The sequence below is a fragment of the Manis javanica genome, chromosome 5 (assembly GCF_040802235.1).
Source record: "Manis javanica isolate MJ-LG chromosome 5, MJ_LKY, whole genome shotgun sequence".
Classification (NCBI taxonomy): domain Eukaryota; kingdom Metazoa; phylum Chordata; class Mammalia; order Pholidota; family Manidae; genus Manis; species Manis javanica.
The window spans coordinates 79724639-79742137 of NC_133160.1; positions in this window are offsets into that span (position 1 = coordinate 79724639).

Genomic DNA, 17499 nt, shown 5'->3' on the forward strand with positions numbered 1-17499 from the left:
TATGGAGGTTCCTCAAAATGCTCAAAATAGACTTACCATTTGACCCAGAAATGCACTCCTAGGAATTTACCTTGAGAATACAGCAGCCCAGTTTGAAAAAGACAGATGCACCCCTATGTTTATTGCAGTACTATTTAAAATAGCCAAAAAATGGAAGCAACCTAAGTGTCCATCAGTAGATGAATGGATAAAGCAGATGTGGTACATATACACAATGGAACATTATTCAGCCATAAGAAGATAACAAATCCCACCATTTGCAACAACATGGATGTAGCTACAGGGTATTATGCTCAGTGAAGTAAGCCAAGCGGAGAAAGAGAAATACCAAATGATTTCACTCATCTGTGGAGTATAAGAACAAAGGAAAAAATGAAGGAACGAAACAGCAGCAGAATCACAGAACCCAAGAATGTACTACCAGGTACCAAAGGAAAGGAACTGGGGAGGATGGGTGGGTAGAGAGGGATAAGGGGGGGGAGAAGAAAGGGGGTATTATGATTAGCATGCATAATGTGGGGGGTGGGAGAAAGGGGAGGGCTGTACAACACAGAGAAGACAAGTAGTGATTCTACAACATTTTTCTATGCTGGTGGACAGTGACTGTAATGGGGTTTGTGGGGGGTACTTGGTATAGGGGAGAGCCTAGTAAACATAATATTCTTCATATAATTGTAGATTAATGATAACAAAAAAAAGAGATAAAGAAAAGGGGGATTACTCCCTGATAGGATAAAACTAACTGCAAATCAGCAATTAATGCATGCTTTACATATCCTTAATTTTGATCTTTCAAAGGGTGTCAGAGGATCAGCTATGGAAGTACATTTTTCTAATAATATTCCTTTCTCTTTAAAAAAAAAAAGCAGTTCCTGTGTGGTGATCTCCAATAGGTTCTTCACAATGGTATAAAGGTCATATCAAAGTGTGGGCAAAGGGTTTGTTTGTGTTTATACAGAGGATCAAAGCCTAATTTGGCTACACAGAAAACGAATTAAGATATGATATGAAGAAGAACTTCCAACATCAACATCCTCTGGAAGAGTCATTCCAGAAGATGAACATCAAAAAACTTCAACAAAGATCCTGGTGCTGCTGCAGTTGTAGCTGCATTCATCCCACCGGTTCCTGGACTTGCCATTGGAATGAAGAAGGAGATATCTAAGCTGGCCTGTGCATACAGTAAAACAACAAATTTGACTGGATCTATACTGTCAGAACTCAACCAGGAATTAGGAGAAGTGCAAGTTGCAGCGCTCCAAAATTTTGCGACTATAGACTATCGACTGTTAAAAGAATATATGGGATGTGAACAGTTCCCAGGAATGTGTTGTTTTAATTTGTCTGATTTTTCTCAAAATATTCAAATTCAGTTAGACAATATCCATCATATCATTGATAAGTTTTCACAAATGCCTAGGGTGCCTAACTGGTTTTCTTGGTTTCACTGGATATGGCTGGTAATTATAGGTCTGCTTTTGTTATGTAGCTGTATTCCTATTCTTAATGTGTGCACACAATTTAATTAGTAATTTAAAACCTATACACGCTTATGTTACACTACAAGAAGATATGTCAAAGAAATAATCAATCTTCCCATGTTTTCTTCCATCTGCTATTTCTATAGCTTTTCTTCTTCCTTCCTAATCACAACCCTTTAGTAGAATTCGTGCCTCATATCGAAAATTACCGAGTATCATAATTCTTCCAAGTGGTAAAGATACCTCAAGACCACAGGGCATAAATCTGCAAAGAAGTAAAAAGCTAACCTTCTCAAACAATATTGCTTCTCTCTCACTTATCAACTTTACATTTCCCTGTATGGCCCCGGAAGATGACTGGTTAGCCAGAGACAGGCAAGATTCCTCAAGGGAGGAACAACCTAAGACAGGCACAGTGGCAGGGGGCTCATCAGGAGAGAAATTGGGGACCAACAGAGGGGAGGCTTAGAACCTCACCCCCCTGTTTTGAGAGAAATCTTCTGCATCTGTGGATGTTTTGTTGTCCTTGTCTAGCCTGGATTAATATTTAGTCTATAGGCACAGACCTGATCATCTACATTTGCCCTCTTACAGCACTAAATTATGTTTTCTACCTTTATCTTGCATCTGCCTACCACTTCAGCATTTTATTAAAAAATAATAATAATAATAATAATAAGGGAGAAATGTGGGATTCATATATAAATCAAGTATAAAAATCAAACGACTAATCATATCTGACTTGTTTATAGTTCATGATGCGTGATCAAAATCGAAAGTTTCTGTGATATGACTGCCCTTGCACTGTTCACCATGTAAGAACTTATTCACTATGTAAGACCTTGTTCACCATGTAAGAACTTGTTTGTTATGCTTCAGAAGATTGGAGACTGTTGAGATATAGGCTTGGGGTTCATTAATGACTGTGCATTAAGTCCCCTACACAGAATTTTATTGTTGTTAACAACCATTTGATCAATAAATATGAGAGATGCCCTCAAAAAAAAAAAAAGACACTTGCCCAAGATAAATAAAGATAGGCTAATGTCGGGGCCAAATATTCCTGCCATGTCAGAGCTATTTCCCTTCCCCTAGCAGATAAGGCCAATAAAATCTTTGTGCTGATAACATTTATTTGAGGTTCCCATCCATTTCCACACCTTCCTTCCACCTGGCCCAGTTTTACTGTCAAGAACTTCTACATCCTCTCTGAGTCTGCCCCCCCCACCCAGGAGCTCCATGCAACAAAACTCGCTTCCTCCCACTGCCATCATCACAGGTTTATCTAACCCATCTCTATTCTGTCTCTCTGAAATATAAATATTCTTTGTAACATAAATCAATGCTAGTGCATTTTATTTTTCTGGGATAATACACTCATTGATATTTTTAATAAATACTAATTGAGGATTTACTCTGTATTACTTTGAGAACACTAACTTTTTAATTCCAAGGACCAATGAAGCCATATTTATCATCAAACAAGTCAGAAGTAATTTTCTTTCTCTATGCGTAACAACAGATAATACTTCTAAAATGTTCACTTTAATGCTAAACATGTATTACTTCATTACTTCTAAAATGTTCACTTTAATGCTAAACATGTATTACTTCATTTAAAACACACAATGGCCTTATAAAATAGGTACTAATAATATTATTCCTGTTTTACATATGAGGAAACTGAGGCCCGGTGGTGAGGCAGTTTGACAAAAATCACTGGAAAGAAATGATTTTGTGACCTTTAACTCTGTTTTTTTGTTTTCCCTTCCTTTCAATACTTCCTCTATATACCAGTGAATACATTTATAGAATTAGCTTTTCTAGTTACAGTAAAATTATTCAAGCAAAAATTTTGTGCTGTTTTCTATTCCAGCCGTGTCCAGTTAACAGTTACTCTTTTGTTGGTAATCAGGTGACAATATAATTTGTTCTTCAAAGAAGGATACTTTTGAGAGTGAAAGGAGATATTATTTGTTATTCTGGGAAAACAGGCTTTTTTTCTAAACTAGAATTATCCTGGGCAAACTAGGATATTTATATGCCATAAATATTAAAAAAAACAATAAACAAAAACTAGGCAGTATAACTTCCAAGAAGAAGCAGTTCTTGAGACAGAGCTAAGTTCAAACCCTAATTCTACTATTAACTAGTCAAATGCCTAGTTAAAAAACCACATAATCTCCCTGAGTCTCAATCACACCTATAAAATAGAGTTAAAAACACCAACTCCCAGTGCTATGGTGGATAGCAAATAAGATTACATAGGAAAAGTACCTGGAACAGCAACTTTACACCTGGAACATGATAAAGTCTCAAAAAAATAGATGTTTAGTTATTCTCTGAAACGGCTTCTCTTACAATACCTGATTTTTCTACTGCAAATGAAAATGAGTTCTCAGAGGGATTAAACAGCCTTTGCACCTAACATTACAGAGCCCATAGGAATTCATAGCATTAGTTCCTGCTATAATCTTAATTCTTCAAGAGTTACAGCACTGGGAATTAGGTATGGAAATTAATCCATTTCATAATGCATTCCTTGAAGACCACACAACATTACATAGCCCAAGTATCTAGTCATTGTAGGTGGTCTTACCATGTAGGTGGAAGTAGCAAAACTATACCACCACACTGTTGGATACTTATTTTTATTCTAAAATCTGAGACTTCAAAGACGTAGGAGCCAAAGTTTAAGATTCATGTTGAGGGAAGAGGAAATCCCAGAGCAGCAAGGTAGGATGAGGCTCTTCCCTTTTCTCCCACCATGAAAGAACAAAACTATGTGACAAGGAAAACTAAGTTTATATCTCCTTGTACTATGTCTAAAGGAAGAAAAAGAGGTAAAAAGCATGGAGAGGGTCTGAATATATTACAAACCACTAAATATTATTAGTTTAATATTTCCTAAGCCTATAATTATTTCATCTTTGAAGTGGTCTCTCTTCACAGTGTGGTTTTGCTAAGCAGTAAAGAGGCAAGATGCTAAAGAATGATGCGATTTCACTTAACAAGCTATAAAAGAAGAAATAAATTTATAGCAGTACGCAACTAAAGAAAACATTAGTCTCACAGACCTTTGCAACCTTGAATCCTTGAAGAATGTGGAGTTATCCAGCACTGGCTAATGTTATGTTGTGGGGTGGTTATGCTTTTTAAACTCAAATAATTCATGCCAATTATATAACTCACGCAATTCCCTATAGATTCAGTAATTCCCTAGTAGCTGGGATGTGAAATAAAGGCCACAAAATCATTTCTTTTCAAAGATAAATTAAAACATAAACCTACTGGATCATGACATGCTTTACTAGTCAATGAAGTATTGTGGTATACTTTCATTTCTCACATTAATTGTGTAAAGTATAAATAATTGGTCATTTCTTTAAAAGAAAAAAATACAGGAACCTAGCAAGAAAAAGGGGGAGGACAAGATGAAAGACCTTAAAAAGATGATAGCCAAAACAATCTAAAGCAGGACATCTAAAATAGAGATGACTGTTTATTCTGGTCAACTCAGTGAAGCTCTGCAGAACTGTTTGCATCCCTGTACCTACAAAAATCAAGATAGGCTGTATAGAACACATATCCATAAACGTGTATAACAGCCTGTAGTATTCTATCACAGAAACAACATCATGCATCTCTCACCCCAAAAAGAAAAGAGGGCAATGTCTACCACAAGAGAGATGATTCATAGTAGGCACAATGTTCAAGTGAATTTAAAGCTTATCTTTTTTGAAAGAGTATTTCAAGTGAAAAAGCACTCACAGAATTCAAGAACAGTAAGTTAAATAGTTTCTACTAAACAAGCTTAAAAGCACTAGGGAGAAAACTTTCATTTTAAGGAAACCTTCATAAATTGAGATTTCAGAGAAAAGAGTAACATGTCATCTATAAGGGAGTTAGATATGGCAATACAATTTCTAGCAACACTTGATGTTAGCTAGTTGATAAATTCGTATCAAAGTGGTCAAATATAATTTGGGTTTTATGCCCTGATTTCTTTATGCCATCATTGTTAACAAACCTTCCAGAAAACCCACTGGAGTTAATAAGGTTCAGTGTACTTGGGTCAGCATTCTGAATCATCCTCCTCTTTGTTCGGCTGTCCTGACATAATACATGTTGGTACCACAACAACGACAGCTGACAACTGCTTTTCCTGTGTGAAAAGACTTTGTCATTCAATTTGGACCAAAAACATTTGTCATGTTGTAGGCAATGGATTAACTATAATCAGACCATGCCAATGGTAGGGCCAGTGCCAGACTGAAAGAATTTGGTGAAACAAAGACTAGACTTATCTCTTTGAGCATTGCTTGTTTGTTTCTTTGGAGGGGGGGGAGAGCAGTGGTGAGAGGTTAGAAAACAGACAGTACTCCCTTTCTGTAGAGTTAAAAGAATATACCAAATTTAAAATAACTTAGGGCTGCTTACCTCACTAAAGCTTTCCAAAAATATGTTTTGATATTAGGTATTTATCTGAGTTACATTTTTTAAATGCAAACTTTACTTTCAGAGTGCAAAAAGAAAAAGAAAATCCTCCTTGTATTTTTTTTGTTTAAAAGAAGTATTATTAATTATACAAAACATCAGCTTATCCTGATTCTGTGAAACACTGTAACTCCCTGGAAAAACCTCATCTCTAGTGATTGGATGATCTCTAGGGTCCACTTTGCTTTACAATATGATGGCATGAAACATTTTATGAACCATTTCCACCTTCTATATAACTAGACAATTCCCCATCATCTAGTATTTTTAACCTATAAGTTGTTATCAAAGGAAGCACAAAAACATTGTCAGTATGATATGTATAAACAGCAATAAAATCTATAGTTAAAACCATCATGAAAGAAGCCAACAAGTAAAGGAATAGACTACCTATCTTAATTTGTATTAAAATACAGATTTTACTTAAAACAGTTCTTATAACTATGATTTCTGAGAAAAATTTCTTCAAAACTATGAATGTTTTCTTGGCACACTCCAATAGTTTAGACTAAATTATCACAAAATTGTAAAATGTTTATCACATTTATCAAAACACCAATAAATGTCAAGCATTTGATAGACATTTATTGAGCATTTACTATGTGCCAGGAATTGTTGAAAATATTGGGGATAAAAAACAAAGTCTCTGTCTTCAAAGAGCTTACATTCTAGTGGAGAAGATAAACATAAATAAATTTATGTTCAATATTCTATGATAAAAAATAAGCAATTACTTTTCCCATTTATACAACAGAAGAGAAGACCAATCATTTTAGTCTGTTACTTTCTGGAAACCTTTATGAAAATTCATGATCTATGACAGCACTGAGGAAGATTTTCCACTTATACATACATGTACATCAGGAAATACAAAAATTTCAGAAAATAAGTATATTTAAAACAATGGGAAAAATATAGAACACTTACATCTTTGACTCCTTTATTCAAAATAATTATTAAATACTACTATATGACTTCAGGAGGTTAAATACATTAGTGACTAAAAAGAAATACAATCCCCACCCTCAATCAGGAAAATAAAATATGCATGGAGGACACAATAATGTAATATAACTATAATATAATATAATTAGGTACTATGAAGAGACAAAAAAGTGATGTCAAAAAATAAATAAATAATTTTAGGCTGGAGGAATTCAGGGAAACCTCTTGAAAGATTCCTACTATGTAACAGGATCTCAAAAGATGTAAGAAATATTAATTTAAAAAATGAGAAAAGCAAGTACAGGTTTTTTGTGGGAATGGCAACATCTGAATCATCAGCTACTGTTTCCAATGACCGCATTCTTCTTTCTATTGACAAATTACGGGTCTCATTGTTCTCCTCCTTTGCATAACTAATATTTTTTTATTACAGTACACATTGTGGGTGATATAATTGTAGGAAGTCTGGATTATGTCATCTTCCTGTAAAGTATGTTGAGCTTTTTTCCTGAAAGTCAGTTAATTATCGACAGATCTTTTGGTCCCATCAGGATCAGTTTTGCCTTATCTGTTATGGTAAACCTATTTGTTCTGAACTTAGATTTAGCATATCACATTTCCCCTTACTCCACACACTTACTCCAATATGGCCTCTGTGGGGTCTCAACCGAACACTAAGGTGCCCAGTGTAGTGTTCCTATCCCAGGTAGGCTGGAACCTGAACATCTCCCAACACAGTAAAACCTCTGTATCATATTCAGTTCTCAGAACCTCAATAGGCAATTTTTGCTAGGTCTCAGGAAGTCTTGCCTAATACATGCACAGGTCAGCCTTTGACTAAGGATACACAGTGAATCCCCAAGAAGACTTCTGTCACTCTTCTGCTCTTCCCCAGGACCCTGATGTACAAATTCCAGCTGCTTCAACATGCTCAAACTCTGTGATCTCCTCTTCCTCAGCCCAGTGAGACTGTGCTCTGTGGAGGCTCCATCCACCTCCATGTGCCATGGCTGGAAAGTGTTCCCAAAAAGAAGCAAGGGCCCACCTGATATGTTTTCCTTCCCTTTAGACACTCAAAAAATATTATCTCAAAGAAAAAAAATGAGCTCCCAATTCAATAAGGAATAGATGAGTATCAATGTTAACAATTTTGTTGTTACTACTGTTAATTTTTTATAAAGAGGAGACATGAATGTAATTATGGACAGGCAAGGAAGTCAGTGAAGAAACATTAAGTGAAGACACAGAGGAAAAAAGGATATTAAGACCAAAGACCCAAATAAAAATGCCTTAAATTTAATAGAATAATAAACACTGCATTTTGATAGCAAACATGCCAACTAGTAAGTATTTATCCTTCCATGTGCTAGCACTGTGCCGAAGAGAAGTAGAGGGAGTGTAATACACAGTGTCTGCTCTAAGAAGTTATGAGCAACAGAGTTAAAGTTCACCTATCTGAAATAATAAAGGACTAACTCATGCTAATCATGTAAAAGAGACTGAGGTACTTAAGAGAATTTGGAGGCAAGGAAGACACGTGAGGGCTAATGAAACCGGGAGAGTGATAAGGAAGAACAGAGGTTTTAAGCTAATTTTGGATTAAAAGACAGAACGCAAGACAGTCCCCATGCAAGAAGATATGAGCAAAAAGTGCATGAGCAACTATGATCGCAGTGTGTTTCTGTGCTACCGAAACAACGTGATGAGGGGGTTGCATCAGAGAACAAAAACGAGGTCTAGATCAAGCGCTGGTAAATGAGGGCCTGAAGGCCAAATCCAGATGGACACATGTTTTTGTAGCTTATGAACCAAAAATGACTTTTATGTTTTTAAATGGCTGAAAAAACACTAGAGGAGAATAATATTTCATGACACGTGAAAATCATGACATTCAAATTTCGGTTGCCATAAAGTTTTATTTGAACACAAGCAAACTGACTCATTTACATATTCTCAATGGCTACTTCCCATACAAAAGCAGAGAGAGCTGAGTAGTAACCATATGATCCACAAAAGCAAAAATACTTACTATCTGGCCCTTTGTAAAAAAGTTATAATCCCTGGTCTAAAAGAATCAAACTCCTGAGCTATTCTATTACCCACAGACCAACAACCATAATAATTTAGGTCAAAATACATCCGTTTGAATCATTTTTGTGACTCCGAGAACTTTAAAGATTAGAAATTTATATTGTTGTCTCTCACTTTCTTGAAACTCTTTTACCACAGTTTCAAGATTTTCTATCCTTAGTTAGTAGAAGTATTGATACATCTAAGTTACATTATAAGTAGCTCAGGGGAACTTATGAAATGAGACTAGTTTTAGTCGAACATTTGCTGAATCATTTTTTTTTAACTATTGAACATACTCATAGTATAAGCTCATCCTTCTTATCTCCTTATCTAGAGCAATCAGGTCCAGGTATTGTTTATAAACTGAAAAAGTTAGAATTGAGAATCATGAAAAAGACATAGAAGTAATTTAAACATTTATTTTAACTTAATTAAAATGACTTTAATTCAGCATTTTACTGAGTAGAGCCAAAGCTTGTGGTTTGATTGCATGTCTGTATTGAGAGTTCCAAGTCCTCTTCCTCCAATCTGCTATTACAAATTTCAGTTTTTAAGTGGAGGTAAAATGTTAAGTCAACTGTGAGGCAACCTGAATACAGATCCCTCAAGATTTTTGATGAATTTCACCCTAATCTTTTATAGTCTTCCCACTCATCTTTATTCACCTTTATCAAGTCTATAAAACAGTCTATTTTCCATAGATAAGACGTTTTTAAATATGTTCCATCTGCCTATGTAATATTTAATTAAATTACATAATTATAATGACAAATACAAGTGGAAGAAACACAAGGGACTGTGAGTAGACACACAACCTCCAGACAAACTAGAAAGTGGCCACTAGCTCCATCCATCCAGCACATCACAGTCCCATTCAACGTGTTCTCCAGGGCAAATAGGTAGAGGTTGATCGGTATTTCCCAAGCACTTCCACTGCATTTTCTTACAGGCTAATACAGGTTTGAATCTTTTGTATGGGATACTGTTTTTTTTCATGGAATTTATCTAGAAATAGTCTTCATATTCTCAGGGTTCCTAAAACTACATTAAATATTCTCTGCCTAAAATAAATGATGAAATCAACAGAACCTAGTATTTTTGTTTTGCTTGTTTTTTAATCTTTCAATTACTGGTGCATTAGACCTGGTATACTTGCTTATTCTAATTTGGAAGATTTCATATTCCTTACATAAATTTTCCCAAAGTTTCCAACAGATATGTTGTCCTTTGATTCTGATCCTAAGCCAACATTTTTATTGCTCTGAACCATTGAACAGCTGCCACATTCCCCTTCCCAGATCAGGTTTCCAACCATTCCAAATTAGTAAACCTTCAGAATCTGAGATGAAAAAATAAACTTGAAACCACTAATGAATATTTCATCAACTAAAAAGTGATTTAATTGTTCTTCTTTTGCAATCTGGACCTTACATTGCTGGGAATTACTTCTTTATATCTGTCCCTATGTATGAAACTATTAAAATAATTCAAGGGTCAAAGATGTAAAGAAAAAACTGTCTTCACAGCAACTGATACATTCAAATGTTTATTAAACAAAAGCATATAATTCCATTGTGAATAATTACAAGTTATTTAAAATTGTGTTAAATATATTTGATAATATAATATGTTCATGATGAGGTAAGTAATATAAGACTTAAAATGTATAATATATTTTCATTCTTATAAAGGAGAATAATAATTCAGCTTATACTAAAATATTAAGTAGTTTCTGTGTGATAAGCACAGTCATAACTTTTACTTTCTTCTTTAGCATATCTGTACATCCAATTTTCAACAATGAATTTCTTTAACAAGAAACAAACAATCTGAGCTATTATCTAGTTGAAGGTTGTATTACTCACCTTCCTCCCAGTCTAGGGCTCCAAGTAAAGGTGAAAGAAACACAGCAGACCCTTACTAATTCCATCAGTCTCTGATGGATATATAGGGAAGCTACCAACCTCTGCTAAATCCTATCTGTTAAGTAGTCAGTAACTCCTATAAATCCTATCTGTTAAATACAATAACCCCATAGTAAATAGCCACTATCTGTTAAATTGTCAAACAGAAAAAAAGAGGAAAAGGAAGGAAGATTAGAGGATAACATAGAGGGTGCTCTGGTCAAATTTGTATCTGATAATTAAATGGAAGGGGCAAATTTTATTTTTCACCTTCCTCAATCAAAGACCACAAACTCTCTTTCTACCCATACAACTTTTCTAATTACAGTCAGGAGCTGTTTCCTGGAGAAAGACAGTGCTTTGATGTTGGCATTTCCCACTCTGCACAATCGTGTGAACTTATTTTTTTATTAAAGTATCACTGATATACAATCTTATGAAGGTTTCACATGAACAACCTTGTGGTTTCAACATTATGAAGTCCTCACGCCCTCATTGCAGTCACTTCCATCAGTGTAGTAAGATGCTATAGAGTCACTACTTGCTGTACTGCCTTCCCCTGTGACTTACTTACATTGTGTGTGCTAATTATAATGCTTCTTAATCCCCTTCTCCCTCCTGAACCCCTTCCTTTTGGTAACTGCTAGTCTCTTCTTGGAGTCTGCAAGTCTGCTGCTGTTTGTTCCTTCAGGTTTTCCTTTGTTCTTATACTCCACAGATGAGTGAAATCATTTGGTACTTACTTGTCTTTCTCCACCTGGCTTATTTCACTGAGCATAATACCCTCTAGCTCCATCCATGTTGTTGCAAATGGTAGGCTTTGTTTTCTTCTTATGGCTGAATAATACTCCATTGTGTATATGCACCATATCTTCTTTATCCATTCATCTACTGATGGACACTTAGGTGGCTTCCATATCTTGGCTATTGTAAATACTGCTGCGATAAACATAGGGATACATATGTCCTTTTCAATCTGGGATCCTGTTTTCTTAGGGTAAATTCCTAGGAGTGGAATTCCTGGGTCAAATGGTATTTCTGTTTTTAGTTTTTTCAAGAACCTTCATCTACAATGGTGTAAACTTAATACAGCTCAGCTGATCTGGCAGACAGATCAAGTGCAACTTCATCAGCAACTGTCTACAGATAGAACTGTTTTTCTGCACTACCAGGTTCCAGTGCTCATGGGCTTTGTAAATAACTACTATATTAATCACAACAAAACAGAATGGGGTATTCTTTACAAGAGGTACACAAGCACTTTCCAACAGAACTTTCTGTAATGATGGAAATGGTCTATTATCTGTCCAGGTAAGTAGTTTGGGGAAGGTGAGGATGGGATGAGAGGAAGGGAAGGACTCAAAAAGGACCTCAAGGAAACGTTTAAACATAACAGATACGTTCACTAATGAATATGCCCACTATCTTGACTGTAGTGACGGTTTCAATTTTTATTTTAAATATATCAAAGTGTACACTTTGTGTACTATTTATTGTATTTTAGTTATACCTCCATAAAGCTGTAAATATATGTGTGTGTCCCACCGTGCTGGCAACATCACTTTTGTTAAAGAGCTGCTTAGGGTATACAGCTAGAGCTTCAATTGAAGAAAGGGATCTTTGTTGATACTGGAATTCAGAAACATCAGAACATTGATACAAGTCCAGAGAAACCAGCTCTAACTGTCTCCTGGCTGGGAACACTAAAGAGGGAAGCAGGAGCCAGTCACAGAGACTGGTAGGTAAGTGCATGGAATTCTAAATGTAATGGGAAACCACTGAGAGATTTGGGCAGGCATTTTATTTTCAAAGCTCCCTTGCAGTTGTTGTTGCTATGTTTCTTTATATAGATAACTTATTCCCATGGTTCAATGGCTCAATAGCTATAAAAATATATTCAGTGAAAAGCCCTCTGCATTAATTATCTACTGCTATATAACAAATTACCCCAAAATTTAATAGCTTAGAATAACAAACATATATTATTTCATAGTTTCTGTGGGTCAGTGATATGAAAGTGGTTTGGCTTGGTGGTTCTGTGTCAGGGTCTCTCAGGATGTTGTGTGCGTGTGTGCACGCGCATGTGTACCAGGACAACAAGCATCTGAAAGTTTGCCTGGGGGGGAGTATCTGCATCCTAGAAGGGACACTCACATGGCTCTTGTCTAGAAGCCTCAGTTCCACAATAGATGGCCCTGTCCACAGGGCTGTCTGAGTGCTCTATACCAGAGCAGGTGGCTTCCTCTAGAGCTAGTAATCCAAGAGAATAAGATATAAACCACAATATCTTTTATAACCTAACCTCAAAGGTCAAACTTCATTATTTCAGCAATGCCCTATATGTTCCACAAAACAGCCCCATTCAATATGGAAAAGTACTACACAGGGTGTAGGTATCAGGAGGTGAGAATCATTGGAGGCCATCTTAGAAGTTGACCATCCCATCAATTTTTTTTTCAGAAGAAAAAACAGTAACATTTTATATGTCATGCAACTTCTATCTCACTTTTATCTTTCCAAATTTTCTTGCCTTTCAAGTCAAATTTCAGACTTGGTATCTTTCCTGAGCTCCTTACCTTGGTCAAAAAATATAATCTCTCCCTCAATGAGTCCTCTCTAGTATTTTTTGTCTAGACATGCCATTAAAAATAAGAGGTATAGGAAAGAGAAAATTTGGAGTAGGAGATGGTAATGAGTTTGGTTTTGGACATGTTGAATTTGAAGTATCAGTCAATCAGCCAGATGAAGATATCTCATAGGGAGCAAATACATATATTTGTGTGTGTATGTAAAGTTAAGGAAAGTTAGATGTACAGATTTTGAAGTCACAAGCTTACATGTAAACTTGGAAGGACTAACTTGGGTGAAGGTATGGAGTAAGTGAGAAAATGGTTAGGACCCTAAGAATCCAAGGAGCAGGAGTCTAAGAATGGTCATCTATTCATTCAATAAACAATTTTCCAGCAATATTAATAATGGAAGGGAAATGGGAATATGCAGGAAGACTGGGTTAATACAAAAAGTTAAAAATAAGAACTGAAAAATATGTATACTAATTTTTAGCTACGTGGTGATCTCATGTGGCATTAAGAAGGTAGAAGATAGCCTGCAGGGAGAAGTTTGAGAGGTGGATGGGAATTCAGTCCATAGAAATGAGGAGTGTATACCCAAAGTCCACTTAGCGATGTGCAGCCTATGCAGTCACATGGGGCCCCAGAGCTCATTTGGTTTAACAACTCTGTTGCCATCAAGAAATTCTTAATAATTTTGAATAAGTGACCCTACATTCTCACTTTGTACTGGGTTCTGCAAATTCTGTGGCCTGATCTGGATAAACCATATTTTTAAATACTTATCTAAGCAAGGAAAGAGAGGTAAGGCAGGAGGCAACAGGAGGGATGTGCAGATAGCAAAGCATTCTTCTATTCAGTCATGGTGGTTGTTTGGGTTGTTGTTGGTATTTTTATTTTAGGATGAGGAAGACTTACAGGCTCAGGGAAACAAGGTAATGGCGGAAAGACGCTGAAGGTAGAGGAGAAAAAGGAGAGGGCAAAAGAGTAAAACAGAAAAGAGAAAGAGGGGAATGAGAACGGAGCCCAGGTGGACACCTCATCCCTGAGACTCAAGGTAAAACACTGACAGCAGGGAGAAAGGAATGAAATTTCGCTCTGAAGGTCTTATCTCAATGAAGGAAACAAGAAGTCATTTATTCAGAGGAAGACAGAGGAGACTGTCAGGTAGAGAACTTGATAAGAAGAAGAATGTTTGAGACCGGAAGGAAATGAGAGGGAATGTTCACCAAAGCAGGTGAAAGGTCTGAATGTTAACACTGAGGACCCAACTAATATTTTAATATTTTATATAAATGAGCCTCAAAATTTAAGTTGAGTAAAAGAAGTCTGATGAAAAAGGGAGTACATACTATACAATTCCATTTATATATTATAAATGCAAATCAATCTATAGTGACAACAAGGCTGGTGGGAGGGATTACACAAAAGGGCAGGGGAATCTCTTGGGGTGATGGACATGTTCACCAACTTGATTGTGCCGGTGGGGTCATGATTGTTTACATGTCAATTTTGTCAAATCCTATATATTAAATGCAATGCACATAACTCAACAAAGCTATTAAAATTATGGGTTGGGTAAATAGTTCTGTGTCATTTTCAGTACAACTACACTGTGCTTCTCATATGTCCAGTGCAACACACTATCTGTGCTAATGGGCACAGAGGGGTAACAGTGATCCTGGACACTGCACTGTGTGGTATCTGATGTCTGGGTTCATGGGCAGATAAACATTAACTCTATGTAGATCTGTTTATGTGTACTACTTCTCCTCAATGAGAAAATTATTCCCTATTTGGCTTGAGGCTAAGGTTAACTTCTTCCCCTTACCAGCCAATAGGCCTTGTGCAATAAGTAAGAATCAAGGGCAAGGCAAGAGCTCTAGCCCAGCCCCAGACAAGAAGTAGATGCTTTCCCATCACCTTCTGGCTCCAATACATCCATTTCTAAATCTGTTTGTTTAATCCTACTTGCAGAGTTGGAAGAAGTTGTACATCTCATCTCAAAGTTAAGGCCTACATCTGTGCCCTCCATCCCATGCACACTTTTTTCTTGCTTTTAAAATATTTCCCATTCCCCTGGTTTCCCCTTCCTCTTTATTAACCTCTGTAAATAGTTTCAACATAAATAAAACCACCCTAATTTATTCTATTTTGAGTGTGCCAGCTGCTTTCTGTTAGAATCCTGATTGACAACACTGCGTAATCACTAAATATTCCCACAATATATGCAAAATTACATCAATTTAAATTAACATGTTTCAGAGCACACAGAAACTCCAAGCAGGATTCCCTATTTTAAGAAGCAATATTGTGATTATCACTGTAGTGAATCCCTTAAGCTGTTTTGTACTCAGTTTATATATTAGCTTTTTTATATATTAGCTTTCTATTTATTCAATCTACAAGTGTGTCTGAAAAATAGCATTGGCAAAGGACTGATTATACTCATGCAAGAAACTACTTTAAACTGTTGGAAAGATATTGAATGTTCTACAGAAAAAAAAAATCCCAACAACTCAGGGAAAATTTCACATTTGCTTTAATGATAAAAGCAGAAATTAAAAGTAATTAGAGAGTTGAAACATAATTTCCCAGAATGGCTTTCATTCATCTACGTGTCTCTTGACTAAAATCTTAAAAAACAAACTGGTTTTCCTGCCTCTGTTCTCTCAGTTTTTCAATCCACACTTCTATCATCCAACAAACATTTGTTGAGCTACTAAATATAAGACAGTGTTCTATTTCCTGGACATGCAGTAGGTATTGTTAATTACACATTGCTTTAAAACCTCCACTGACTTCCTACTGATTGCAGAGGTAAGTCCAGATCCACTGGCAATACAATCATCACCTTTCAGAATCTGAGTCAAATTTATATCCAGGATCATTTCTCACCATTCCTTTAAGTCAGTGGTTATTCTTAGGAGCTGTTCACATTCGTAAGTGTTACTGAAGACCCCAAAGAGCTTTTGTTTTTGTGGATTACATCTATCAATATTTACTGCATTCAAATTTAAAATGTGAACTTGTAAAAATATTAAATCACTTTGCACATGGAATATTCTCCAGGATTAACCATATATTATGCTATAAATCAAATCAATACATATAAAAGGAATGAAATCATATGAAGTAAATTCTCCAACCACAAAGAAATGAAATTAGAAACCACTAACAGAAGAAAATTTGGTAAACTCAAACACACATGTAAATTAAACAACACATTTCTTATAACCAGTGGATCAAAGAAGAAATCACAAAGGAAAGTAGATAATATGTTGAGATGAATTAAAATGAAAACACAACATACCAAAATGTATTGGATGCAATGATAGGAGTTGGAAATTTATAGCTGTCAATGCCTATGTGAAAAAAAAAAATCTGAAGTCAATAACCTAACCTTTCACCTTAAGAAACAAGAAAAAGAAAAGCAAACTAAACCCAAAGCAAATGGAAGGAAGGAAATAATAAAGATTAGAACATAAATAAACAAAACAGAAAATAGAAAAATCAACCAAACCAAAGTTGGTTCTTTGAAAAGATCAACAAACTGAAAAACTTTTTATTAGATAGACCAAGAAAAAAAGAGAGAAGACTCAATTACTAAATCAGAAGTAGCAGAGGAGACAATACTACCAATATTACAGGAAATAAAAAGGAAATATAAGTGAACACCAAAAACAATTGTATGCCAACAAACTAGATAACCTACATAAAATGGAAAAATTCATAGGAGGGCATACACTACCAAAATGACTCAAGAAGAAAAAGAATGTCTAAATACATGTGTAACAATTAAAGAGACTAAGTCAGTAATAAAAAAACTTCACACAAAGAAAATTCCAGTACCAAATGGCTTCACTGATGAATTCTACAAAATGTCTCAAGAATTAACACCAATCCTTCAAAAACTCTTCCAAAAAATAGGAAAGGAGGAAACACATCCAAACCCACTCTGTGAGGACATTATTACCTTGATACCAAAGCCAGACAAAGAGATCACGGAAAGCTACAAAATAATATCCC